We start from the raw sequence: 12,396 nt of genomic DNA, 5'->3' as shown, positions 1-12,396 counted from the left end.
TTCAGAGCGCATACGCCAGTGATGTCACTGGATGCATCTAAAGTAAATATCTCCTAAACGGTGCATGTTTAGGAGATATTTACAGTACCTATAGGTAAGCCTTATCATAGGCTTACCTATAGATACAAGTGTCAGAGGAGGGTTTGCTTCCTCTTTAATTCAGCTTTATGATTTACTGCTGTGCAGGGGCTCTGGGCTTCAGAAAAATGGCCTCCAGCAAGAAGACACAGGAGCAATGCTGGAGGCAATTGACAGCACATGCTAACTTTGGTAGCATAATTCTTAATGTGGAATGTATGTTCCTTGCTGGATAACATTATAGGTTGTTATGGGTACTGTATTCCCTGCCTGATCACCCATCCAGTCACTCTGCTCAGCCCATGTATTCGGCGCTCTTTAGTAAACACATGAGATAATTCCCGGGCCTACATGCAGTGGCGCTCTCTATCTCTCTTTATATCACATCTATATATGTATTACCTGCACACTTCATATACAAGACGTCCCCCGAGACACACCAACATCTCCCCCTCAGATACAGCGCACGGTCCTCCTAGCACCTGGCACAGCGAGCTCACTCATTGGCGCAGAAGACTGCGGGTCATCAGTTGCTTAGCGCAACAACAGCAAGTGAAAGCCGCTGCTAGGCTGTGATTGGACAGAAACATCCCACCATTCAACGCGGCCTGAAGCAGCCCATGTTATTGTTGTTATGTGAACTACTAGCCAATAGGAAGCGGGCCTTCTAGAAGCCCCCGCCCAGGCTGACTTCACTGCATGTAACTCAGAGCTAGTGAGACAAAAAGAAGAAAGCAGTCGGGAGAACTGGGCGTAGGTGAGTCGGGTGTATTGTCCTAGGCGGGGTAATGTGTTCATTATAACGGGGGGAGGAGGGCACAGCTGTCCGGGGACTACAGACCGGCCAGTGTCTCAGCCTTCCAACTATTGCCTAATAAGGCTGCTGGAGGGACAGTGAGGCGCTCTGTGACAACACACAGTGACTGGGCTGGGAACAGTCATGGTCAGCCTCTTATTAGTCCCCCCCACCATGTCCTCTGTACACCTCACATTGTATATCTCCAGGGACAAGGTGTGCTCACCTCTGGGGTCTGACCTTTCCATACACCTCAGGAACTTCGCTCCCAGACACCATTCTCACCAGAGCTAACGTGTCTTTTTTTACTCAGCATGCAATACGTGTGAGGAAAGCTTGGGCACCTTTTCAGGCATTGAGTTTAATGCATTTTGGTAAGTTTCCTAGCTGCATTTGGGATGCCATTCCTAATTAATGACGTTTTTTTCACGTGCAGAAAAGGGTGTGCTTCCGAGCGCCTTCCTAAAAAGGTGTGAACAGAGCGAAACGTGCATTTTTGCATGCATTCTGGGAACACGTAAAAAAAAAAACACGTCATGCTTGTGTTGCATTGCTTGTTAAAGTGATTGTAAAGTCTTGTTTTTTTCCCGTATAAAAATAACAAACATGTTCTACTTACCTCCTCTGTTGCAGTGGATTTGCACAGAGCAGCCTGGATCCCCCCCTCCTTGGGATCTCGTCTGTGATCCTGGCCCCTCCTCCTGGTACGTGCACCCACAGGAAGCAGCTTGCTATGGGGGCACCCAATCCCAGTCACAGCTCCTTCTGTCCATTCAGATACCAAACCCCGACCCAGTCCCCTCTCCTCATTGGCTAGCTGACTTTGACAGCAGCAGCCATTGTGTCTAAAGCCCCGTACACACGTACCGATTGTTGGCCGAACGATCGGCCGTCTTTTGTCCGGTGCTGTCCTGTCGGTTGAAAAGTGATAAAGACTGCACACGAATTTTGTCGGCCAACAACAGCCGACTGCAGAAGTGACATCATGTGATGGTTAACTTTCCGTGTGTTTTTTTTCTTCTCTGAGCATGCCCAGTCTTGCTCATCTGCTGTTTGTCGGCCGAATTCTGTACTGACTGACGAACAATCGGCCGTTCTGGTGTTGGCCAACAAAAATTTTAAAGTCTGCACGCCAGATTCTGTTCGGCCGAAAAGTCGCAGTCGGTTGTCGGAAGCATCATACTAACAAGCCGACAATCGGCCGATCGGTCAGTGGCCGAATATTTTACGGCCGACAATCGCTACATGTGTACGGGCCTTTAGCCAATCAGGAGGGAGAATCTCGGAGGGCTGAGACACTCGTGGACAGAGAGGGACCTCCGGTAAGTATTGGGGGGGCTGCTGCACACAAAAGGCTTTTTATCTGAATGCATTATCGGTGTGATTCCTGTTCAAAATTATAAGCAGTTCCCCGCACCACATAGTGTGAACCGGGGTTTAAAGCGTATTTCCACTTTTCCAGCCTAATTGGGATAACACTTAGTTTATATTTCTTACATGTTCCCATTATCATAGCAAAACTTCAAATAAATAAATACATTTCTGGTTATGTTTTTAAAGAGGAAGTAAACCCTCCCCTGCAACTTTTACCTATAGGTACTGTAAATATCTCTTAAACATGTACCGTTTAGGAGATATTTACCTTAGATGCATCCAGTGACGTCACTGGCGCATGCGCTCTGAAGGAACGGCCACTGGTGCCGTTCCTTCAGAACTCCGTGCCGTGACCGTCGCTCCCGTGCGCATGCGCGGGAGTGACGTCACCGCGGCATCCGGCCAATCAGATGGCCGGATGCCGCGATCCCGAAAGACAGGCGACTGAACATGTCGCCTGTCATACAGGTAAGCGGGCGGCACAGCGGGGGCTCATTCTAAGGTAAGTATTTCATAATGAGCTAATACTAGCTCATTATGTGTTTGTCTTTCAGGTTGCAAAAAATAAATAAAAATATTAATGGGTTTACAACCTCCTTTTTTTTTTTTTTACTTACCTAAATTCTATACATGCTGTCCCTGCCCTGTAATATTTAGGAGGGGGCTGTGGAGTGTCTAATGTAATCACCTCTGTCTCTATGGTGCTCCTGGTTCTTTATTATCTGTTGTAAACTAAATTTGAACACTGTCCTAACAAAAGGTACGATGTAACAATGAGGTATAACCCTGTGTAGGGGGAAAAGACACTATGTGGCAATACAGTAATTCTTAGAATCAGCTATGACACCTTAGAAATATCTAAAAGGTAAGATTTGTTTTAATTTTTGTAGGTATGTGTGAATGGGAACACATAAAAAACATAGTGAATGTGTTTTGTCAAATTTTACTGCAGAAGTGGAAATACCCTTTCAGCTCCCTATTTGGTATTGGCTTTGATAATGTGAGCAGATTCCCATTTGTTATTTCTGCCCAGTAAGGCACGCAGCACAGTCGGTAAAGCTTCTGCACATTGTCCTTATCGGGTAAGTGGACAGTATAAGAAGACCTGTCTTTGCTAGCCAGGCTGTAACAGGTTTGAACTTTCAGATTCCAGTGACGGTTGGGAGTGTCCTATTTGAATCTCATTGGTAGCATTGTGTGGAGAGTAGGGAGCTGTGACACGTTTATAAAGGAGGGAGAAATGACATGTCATCGCTCTTACAGGGTGATAAACTGTAACTGTCAGAGCTGTTACCTCTTTGTGGGCCTCTCTAATGAGGGTGTTTTGTATCTGTAACTCTAGACAGGTGTCCGAGTTGTTTGTCCCGGTTTCCTTGCTTTGATGGGGTTGTTTGAGGTCTAGGTTGTTTTGGAGATGTGAATTGTACTGACATACGTGTTCATGTTTCAGATGTGGATGTGTGTTGTTATAACCGCTAAGCCTATACAGAGAGGAGGAGGAAGAAGGCAGAGGCTGTTTAGTGTGTGTTTTTTTTTCCCCCATATTTGCCTATATTTTGCTTTACGGAAGTACTTTGGTTTGGTGTTTTTTTTGTCATTTTACATCCAGCTGGGAAAATAAACACTTGTAGGCTGTGTAGTAAAAGAGTTTGTTGTAAAAAGGTCATTTCTTTTGAATTATGAATATAAATATGGTATAAAAACAAATCTAGTAAGTGATCTTTTTGGTTTTTTATTGTTTGTGCTCTGTGAGTCAGCATTTCTGTGCAGTAAAGCTGCCAGAATACTAGATAAAGCTTGCTTAAGTCATTAGGGAGAGTGCAGTGTGCTGTATATAGTTTATAAAAGAGATGATTCACATATCTGCAAATGCTTATTTGACGTATTTGGTCAAGCAGCTGTTGCTGATCCTTTCTGCTGAGAGGCATAGATGCCTTTAGCTACAATAAATATTCCTGGCAAGGAGTTGGAGATGGTGAAATCATAGGAAACAAGTCTGGGTTAAAGCGGAGTTCCGGCCTCGGGGGTGAAATACCCCCAGGACAGTCAGGGTTAGTACATTCTACAATAGATAGCCTCTGTACTGTCCCGTGTCACACTTACCTTTTAGAAGAAATAATTAACTTGAAAATTTCTTCTCCAGCGCTGCCATCTCAGATCTTCCGTGTCCTCTTCTCCCAGAATGCACCGGCCCTGCTTGTCACTTCCGGTGCGGGTGTGTCATCCCTCCACAGCTTCTGGGCATGCCCAGAAGCTGTTTAGCAGGGAATGAGGCGCCCGCACTGGAACTGACGAGCGGGGCCGGTGCAGGCGCATTGATTCCTGGAAGCGATGACGTTCAGCTCCCAGGAATCAATGCACGGAGGAAGCTGCAGAGGGAGGAAGCGGAAGAAAGGGGAGTATATTTTCTTCAATAACAAGGTAAGTAAACAAAAAAAAAAAAATCGTAACTATCCATTTGTTTTTCAGGTGACCTAGAGCAGTGGTCATCAACCCTGGCCTACAGGGCACACTAACAGGCCAGGTTTGCAAGATAACTGAAATACATCCCAGGTGATATAATTTGCTGCTCAGTGATTGCAGTACTCTAGTCTGCATCTCCCCAAGGTAATACTTAAAATCTGGCCTGTTAGTGGGCCCTGAGGACCAGAGTTGAGGACCACTGACCTAGAGCAAACGGATGGCCCAAAATCAATTATGTCGATTTTGAGGCCGGAACTCCGCTTTAAGGGATGATGTTAAAGTACAGCTAAAGCCATCTAGGCTTCATGTACACTTGGCTATGATGTACCGCGGCCACAAGAAAATGCAAAATGCGGCAAAACCAATTTTATTGCGCTTTGTGTTTTACCACATCCAGCAGTCAAAATGTTCCTATCCAGAACACTATTCTTCCACGTTCAGGAGAGGGAGGTTGAGGTAGGTTGAACCTCCCCTAACTGCAGCAGCTCCTATACTCTGGTAAAAGTCTGTGTACATTGACACAGGCTTTTATAGAGTTTAGTTTAGGAGCTTTGGCAAATAAAACGCCAAACGCTCCTAAGCTCAAGTTTAGGAGTTGTAGTGTACATGAAGCCTAACATTGGCGAGAGTAGTGAATGGTTAAAGTGCATGTTACTTCAACATTTCATATTTCTGAGATGTCTGTTGCACCATGTACTTAGTGTATGAAACTTATTGTGCTTATACACTGTGTGCACAATTATTAGGCAAGTCAGTATTTTGACCAAATCCTAATTATTATGCATATTGTCCAACTCCAAGCTATATAAACTTGAATGCTTATTGGATTTAAGCATATTAAGTGATGAGTATTTGTGTACTGAAAGAGGGTGTGGCCTAAGGAGATCAACACCCTTTTTCAAGGTGTGCATAATTATTAGTTAGCTTCCTTTTCCTCAGGCAAAATTGTCCAAAAAAAGAGATTTAACTGACACTGAAAAGTCAAATATTGTAAAAAGTCTTTCAGAGATATGCAGCACTCTTGAAATTGCTAAGATATTGAGGTTTTAACCGAACCATCGCAAGAAACATGTTTAGAAAAAAAGATGCCAAATAGCTGACAAAGTTTTGAGAAGAATCAAACATGAAGCTACCAGGAACTCAGAGCCGGTTCACACTTGTGCGGATGCGCTGATCGCATGTAATTCGGAGCGCACTGCTCCTTCATTACATGCGATCTCTTGTGCGGATGCGAGTTCAGCCATACACTTTGTATGGCTGAATTCGCAGCGCATCCGCAGCAAACTCGCACATGAGGCATTTTTTGAGCCGCCTCAGAATCATATCGCACAGTGGTTCACACTTGTGCGATCCGATTCTGTGCGAACTTGCAGATCGCTCTGCGATATGCGATCAAACTGAGGGTGTCGTTAACATTTAATTGACACCCCCTGCGTATCGCATATGGCAGTGTGAACTGCCAGATGTGCGGATGCGGTGCGGGATCACGCTGCATATTCGCAGCGTTCCCGCATCGCACAAATGTGAACCGAGCCTCAGTGCTGTCATATTCCAGAACTGAAACCTACCTGGAGTACCCAGGAGTATAAGTTGTTCAGTACTCAGAGACATGGCCAAGGTATGGAAGGCTGAAACCGACCACCACTGAACAAGACACATAAGTTAAAAACGTCAAGACTGGGCTAAGAAATATCTGAAGACAGATTTTTCAAAGGTTTTATACTGTAGACTGATGAGGAGAGTGACTCTTCACGGGCCAGATGCATGTGGCCTTTGGCTGGATCAGTAACAGGCACAGCGCTCCACTTTAGCTCAGACACCAGCAAGATGGAGGTGGGGTACTAGTATGGGCTGGTATTATTAAGGATGAGCTACTTGGACCTTTTCAGGTTGAGGATGGACTCGAAATCAACTCCCAAATCTACTGGCAGTGTTTTTAAACACACATTCTTCAAGCAGTGTTACAGGAAAAAGTCTACATCTTTCCATGATATTTATGCAGTCAATGCTCCACTGCGTGTATTGAAGTAGCCAGTAAAGGCCTTAAAGATGAAAGAATAATGAAATGGTCCCTTCCTCACCTAAACCCTATTGAGAACCTGTGGGCCTTTCTTAACCACTTCTAGACCAAAAGATTTTCCCCCTTAATGACTAGGCCATTTGTTGCGATTGGGCAATGCGTTACTTTAACGGACAATTGCGCGGTCGTGCGACGCTGTCCCCAAATAATATTGATGTCCTTTTTCCCACAAATAGAGCTTTCTTTTGGTGGCATTTGATCACCTCTGCGATTTTTATTTTTTTGTGCTATAAACAAAAAAAGAGCATTTTTCACTTTCTGCTATATAACATTCCCAAAAAAAACAAATTTAAAAATCTAAATTTTAGGCCAGTTTTCTGGTACATATTTTCGGTAAAAAAAGCGCAATAAGCGATTTGATTGGTTTGCGCAAAAGTTATCGAGTCTACTAACTACGGAAAATATTTTTAATTTTTTAAAAAAAGTTTTACTAGTAATGGCGGTGTTCTGCGATTTTTAGCGGGACTGCGACATTGCGGCAGACAGATCGGACCCTTAACTGACATTAGTGACATTACTACAGTAGTGACATTACTACAGTAATCAGTGCTATAAATATGCACTGTTACTGTAATAATGACACTGGCAGGGAAGGGGTTAATACTGTGGGTTATCAAGGGGTTAACCACTTTACCACCGGAGGATTTTGCTGTCTTGCGTCCAGGCCACTTTTTGCGATTCGGCGCTGTGCGACTTTAACTGACAATTGCGCGGTCGTGCGACGCCGTACCCAAACTAAATTTACGTCCTTTTTTTCCCACAAACAGAGCTTTCTTTTGGTGGTATTTGATCACCTGTGCGCTTTTTACTTTTTGCGCTATAAACAAAAAAAGAGCGTTTATTTTGAAAAAATAACAATATTTTTAACATTTTTTTTATATGAAATTCCCCCCAAAAAAAATGTAAAAATCAAATTTTTTTTTAAAAATTTTTGGCCAATTTGTTTTCTGCTACCTATGTTTGGTAAAAAAAAATCACGATAAGCGTATTTTGATTGGTTTGCGCAAAAGTTATTGCGGTTACTAACTACGGGAAAGATTTCTAACGCGTTATGGCGGCGATCTGCGATTTTTTTTTTTTTTTTTTTTTTTTTTTTTTTTGCGGGACTGCGACATTGCGGCGGACAGATCGGACCCTTGACTGACATTTTTGACACTTTTGGGGGTACCAGTGACAATACTGTAGTAATCAGTGCTATATATATATATATGCACTGTTACTGTAAAAATGACACTGGCAGTGAAGGGGTTAATTTTATTGGAGAGGGAGGGGTTAATGTATGCCTGGTGCTTACTGACCTGTGGGGAGGGGGAGGTGACTGAGTGACAGAAGGACAGATCGGATGTTCAGCTATGCTGAACACTCCAATCTGTCAGTCCTTGTCACTTAGGAGATCCACCCGCTCTGTTTACACAGGTGGGCGGATCTCCTCACTCGATTCCCCGACGATCGGGGAAGAGCGGCGGCGATCGCCTCTGCTCCTCCCCTGGCCCGACTCCCGCTGTGACTGAAAACAGCGGTAGCGCGCCTCCGGGGGAGGAGTCCAGCGACGTAGGTCTACGTCGGTGGACGGGAACGAGCCACTGTGCCGCAGTAGCAGCACAGTGGCTGGGGGTAAAGTGGTTAAATGTGAGCCTAGGGGAGTGATTCTAACTGGGGGCATGGCTTGTGAAATGGTCATAGAGACCTGCGATCCTACATAGAAGGATCATAGTCACTCTGTGATCATTCCAGAGAGAACAACAGTCAGCTGTGTTTACAACAGCTGACCGTTCTTCTCTCTCAACGGGGAACGATCGCGGGTGTCAGGCGGCAATTGGACCCCCAGTCTCCCCGTGCATCCGAGTCCCCGCTGCCAAATGAGGGCGGAAGCGTGCCAGCGGCTGCATGCACTCGCCCCCTAGCTGCAGGTGTGCGACCGACGTATACCTACATCGGTTCGCGCAGAAGGGGCTGCCTGCCGCAGTATAACTGCGGCGGGCGGTCCTTAAGTGATTAAATGGGAGATTGAGGCCTCATGTACACTGCTGCTGATAAACTGACTTTTAGGAGCAGTTGAGTGTTTTTTTTTTTTTTTTTTTTTTTTTTTTTTCAGCAGGCCTAAACTCTGTTATCTTATCTGTCCATGTACATGAGTTTTTTTTTTTTTTTTATATAGTAGTTTAGAGGCAAAAAAAAATGCGTTCAGGACAGAGGTTTATTGGCATTTGAAACGCCAAATGATTGTAACCGCGTGCAAATAAGGCTAAACGCGGTATAAACCATTATAGGCGTTTTCGTTTATTTGCGTTTCTAATAAGGAAACATTTCTGATCATTTGCAATAGGAAAAAACAGACTTTCCGGGGGGGGGGAGATATTTTTTTTTTCTCTATCGTCCATTGACAGATGCAGCTCTTATGCTTCTTATACCATAAGGCTATGCTGCCCCCTACTGGAGTAGTACAAGGCAGTGAAAAAATGTACTGACACGCCTACAGGGGCTGTCCTTCATTGCATAACCCCCCACACACACTCTTCCACAAGCCAGTTTCTTGCTGCCTAGTGAAGGAGTAGGACCTAGGTTTCCTGCTGGGACTTCGGTCTCAGTTTTTTTTTTTTTTTTGAGAATATTGGGACATATCTCTGCCTTTGTTATCTCAGAAGGTTGCCTTTTTGGTGGCTATTACTTCTTCTCGCAGAGTGTCTGGTTTGGCGGCATTTTCCTGTCGTTCCCCTTATTTGGTCGTCCACAGAGATAAGTGGTTCTCCGACCTAATCCGTTTTATCTTCCTACGCTGGTGTCTAATTTCCATTTAAATTAAGACATTGTTTTGCCTTCACTCTGTCCTAAGCCTTAAGCATCCCAAGGAAACTGCCTTGCACTCTCTGGATGTGGTTCAGGCAATTAAGGTTTACCGGTTGGCCACAGAGTCCTTTAGGAAATCAGACTTTTTTTTTTTTTTTTTGTCCTTTGACAAAGTCCAAATGGACAAGTCTATTGACACCCGCCCCTCTGTTATGGGGATGGTTTGTGTCTTCTTTTTCACTGCTTGCTACGAAACTGGCTTGTGGCAGAGTGTGTGGGGTTATGCCTAGAAGGACAGCCACTGTAGGTGTGTCAGTGAATTTTTTCACTGCCTAGTACTACTCCTGTAGGGGGCAGAATAACCCTATGGTATAAGAAGCCTAAGAGCTGCATCTGTCAATGGACTTCAGAGAAAAGGATTTTATGGTAACTTCTTACAAAAATCCAGTTTTCCTGCATTGTAGGCTTTTGGGAGGGTATAGTGATCACTTACAACCTGTTATCTGCAAAAAATGCTTCCAAACTAAAACGTTTATGAACACCGGTAAACCCGGCATATAAAAGTGGTAGAATTGAATGTCCTTTACTAGCTGTCAAGCTCCAGCATTCAGAAAAGGTTTTCCAATGTCCACCTTACGGTGAAGGAAAACAGTACACCTCTCTGAACAGTGTCTGGGAGACTGAGGTTGCTGCTGCACAAAAAGTTGATCATCAACAGATCAAGAAACTGACAGACTCTACGAATGGAAGGCTTATACTGGTATTGAAAGAAGAGTGTCTTTATTGGTCACTGTTGTGTTTTTTTTTTTTTTTTTTTTTTTTTTAAATGTTTATTTGTAAATTTTGAGTTTGCTTATTATTCTCACTTTAACAGATGAAAATATTTTAGTTTTTAATTCAGTTGCATAATAAATCTGCACCCTAATCGTTGCCCAATATTTGTGCACACAGATATTGTCCTAAGAAAGCCAAAACTTCCCTTTTTACTTTCTTAAATAGTCAGGTTTGAGGTTTATAAATCTTTTAGATTGGCCGAGAGCACTGTAGTTGAAAGCACTGCTCTTTGTATTGCTTCCCCTCTGCTTTTTTTTTTTTTTTAATTTCAAACTGATCATGCTAGACATGGATGCTCATTCATCCCAGCATGGTCAGTGTTTTTCTTTGCGTTCTACTTGGGAGCACAACCTACCTATAACCCATTATGCAGATTGGACAAAAATGCAGTAATGCCTTGTGCATTATCGTTAGCTCTTTATTAACCCCTTCCCACCGACAGTACACTTATATGCGGCTTCACTGTACTGGGCTTTTCTTTGTGGAGCCGCATGTCTGTTTTTCGCGCTGGGAGCGCGCTCCCAGCACAGAGACTGGAGTTTAAGTGGGATCCCCGGGTCCTGTACTAACAATTGGGAGCTCCCAGTTCCCAGTCACCTAATCGCTATGATAGCCTCTGATTGGCTATCACAGTGATCAGTCACTGTGAAGCCCGTCCCTTTTAATCTCTGTGAATGGAGAGGATACATTGTATCTCTCTCTCTTTATGCAGAGAGAGATAAACAGATAACAATGTGTTTAAGTGCCGGTTCACACTAGGGCGACCTGGTCGCCTCACAGGTCGCTGCAGGTCGCCTCCCATAGGGAAGCTGCGGACCCGTTCTAATAGGAGCGACACAAGTCGCTCCGACCTAGAAAAAGGGTCCGGAGCTTCTTTTGGGCGACTCGGAGGCGACCGCCATAGACTTCAATGTTATGAAGTCCGTGGCGGCCGCTCCGAGGTAGCGTCGCTGCAGTGTGAACCGGCGCTAAAAAAATATATATAAAAAACAAAGAAGCGGGAAAATTTATTTTGGGTTGGTCTTTGGTGGTAGGTTATGGTACATTTAAAAAAAAAATGAATACAGTAAACCCCCCTCCATCGCGGGGGTTACATTCCGGACCCACCCGTGAAAAGTGAAAATCTGTGAAATAGAAAGACCCTATTTAAATACACTCTAGGCATGTTTTTATAACTTTCACTGTACTTTTAAAAACATTTTAAGGTCTTTAAACACACTTTTAAAACAATAGAAACACATTTAAACACCTAAAAGATACTAAGAGACAGAGCAAGAGCTATGGAAAACACAAAAATATTTAATTAGCAATGATTTAATTAGTAAAATAATATTAATAGGTCTACAGAAAAAAAAAAAACGCAATATACCGGGACCACAAAAACTGAACCGCGATATAACGGGGGTTTACTGTATATTTTGTTTACTATTTTGGTCCAGTTATTTTCTTCAAAAATCATCAGGGGAATGTCCATTACCATTTACTACCAGATGAAAGTCTGGTATAATCCTAGCACATGTTAAAATTGTGTTTAGGCATTAACATTTTGTTTTGCCCTTTAGGCCTCTTTCACACGAACGATCCGTTCAGATCCGCCTGTCAGTTTTTTAGGCGGACCTGATCGGATCCTCCATGCATCCCTATTGGGCAGCGGATGTCAGCGGAGACATGTCCGCTGACACCCGCTACCATCCGATTCGGATCCTGTCCGTGAAATCCAGACAGATGGAAACCCTATTTTCCATCCGTCCATCCCCGATCGGATGAGAACGGACAGGCGGTCTGTTCTCATCCGATTCCCCCACAGAGAGCAGCGGGGATCTGACACCTTCGTCTCCGTACACAGAGCAGAGACGGAGCTGTCATCCCCCTGCTCAGCAGGGATCAGCGGATCAATCCCCCCCCCCCCCGCTGAGCAGCATGGAGTCCGCCAACGGAGGTGTACTGTGTGAAAGGAGCCTTAGGCATGAAAGAGTTAAAAGAT

General features: G+C 44.1%; 1 protein-coding gene across 1 annotated transcript in view; it reads left to right on the top strand.

Moving 5' to 3' along the window:
* The first annotated feature begins 706 nt into the window (after positions 1 to 706).
* CASP3 (caspase 3) overlaps positions 707 to 12,396 on the top strand; it is a 70,866-nt gene continuing 59,176 nt past the window's right edge. Inside the window, exon 1 of the mRNA XM_082267387.1 lies at positions 707 to 835. The gene's annotated coding sequence lies outside the window, so the exon portion shown is untranslated. The remainder of the gene's footprint in view (positions 836 to 12,396) is intronic.

This window comes from Pelophylax lessonae (genome assembly GCF_965119305.1).
Source record: "Pelophylax lessonae genome assembly, chromosome: 1".
Taxonomy (NCBI): Eukaryota; Metazoa; Chordata; class Amphibia; order Anura; family Ranidae; genus Pelophylax; species Pelophylax lessonae.
Note: the sequence above shows the minus strand (reverse complement) of the source record. Positions and strands in the feature narration are given on the sequence as shown.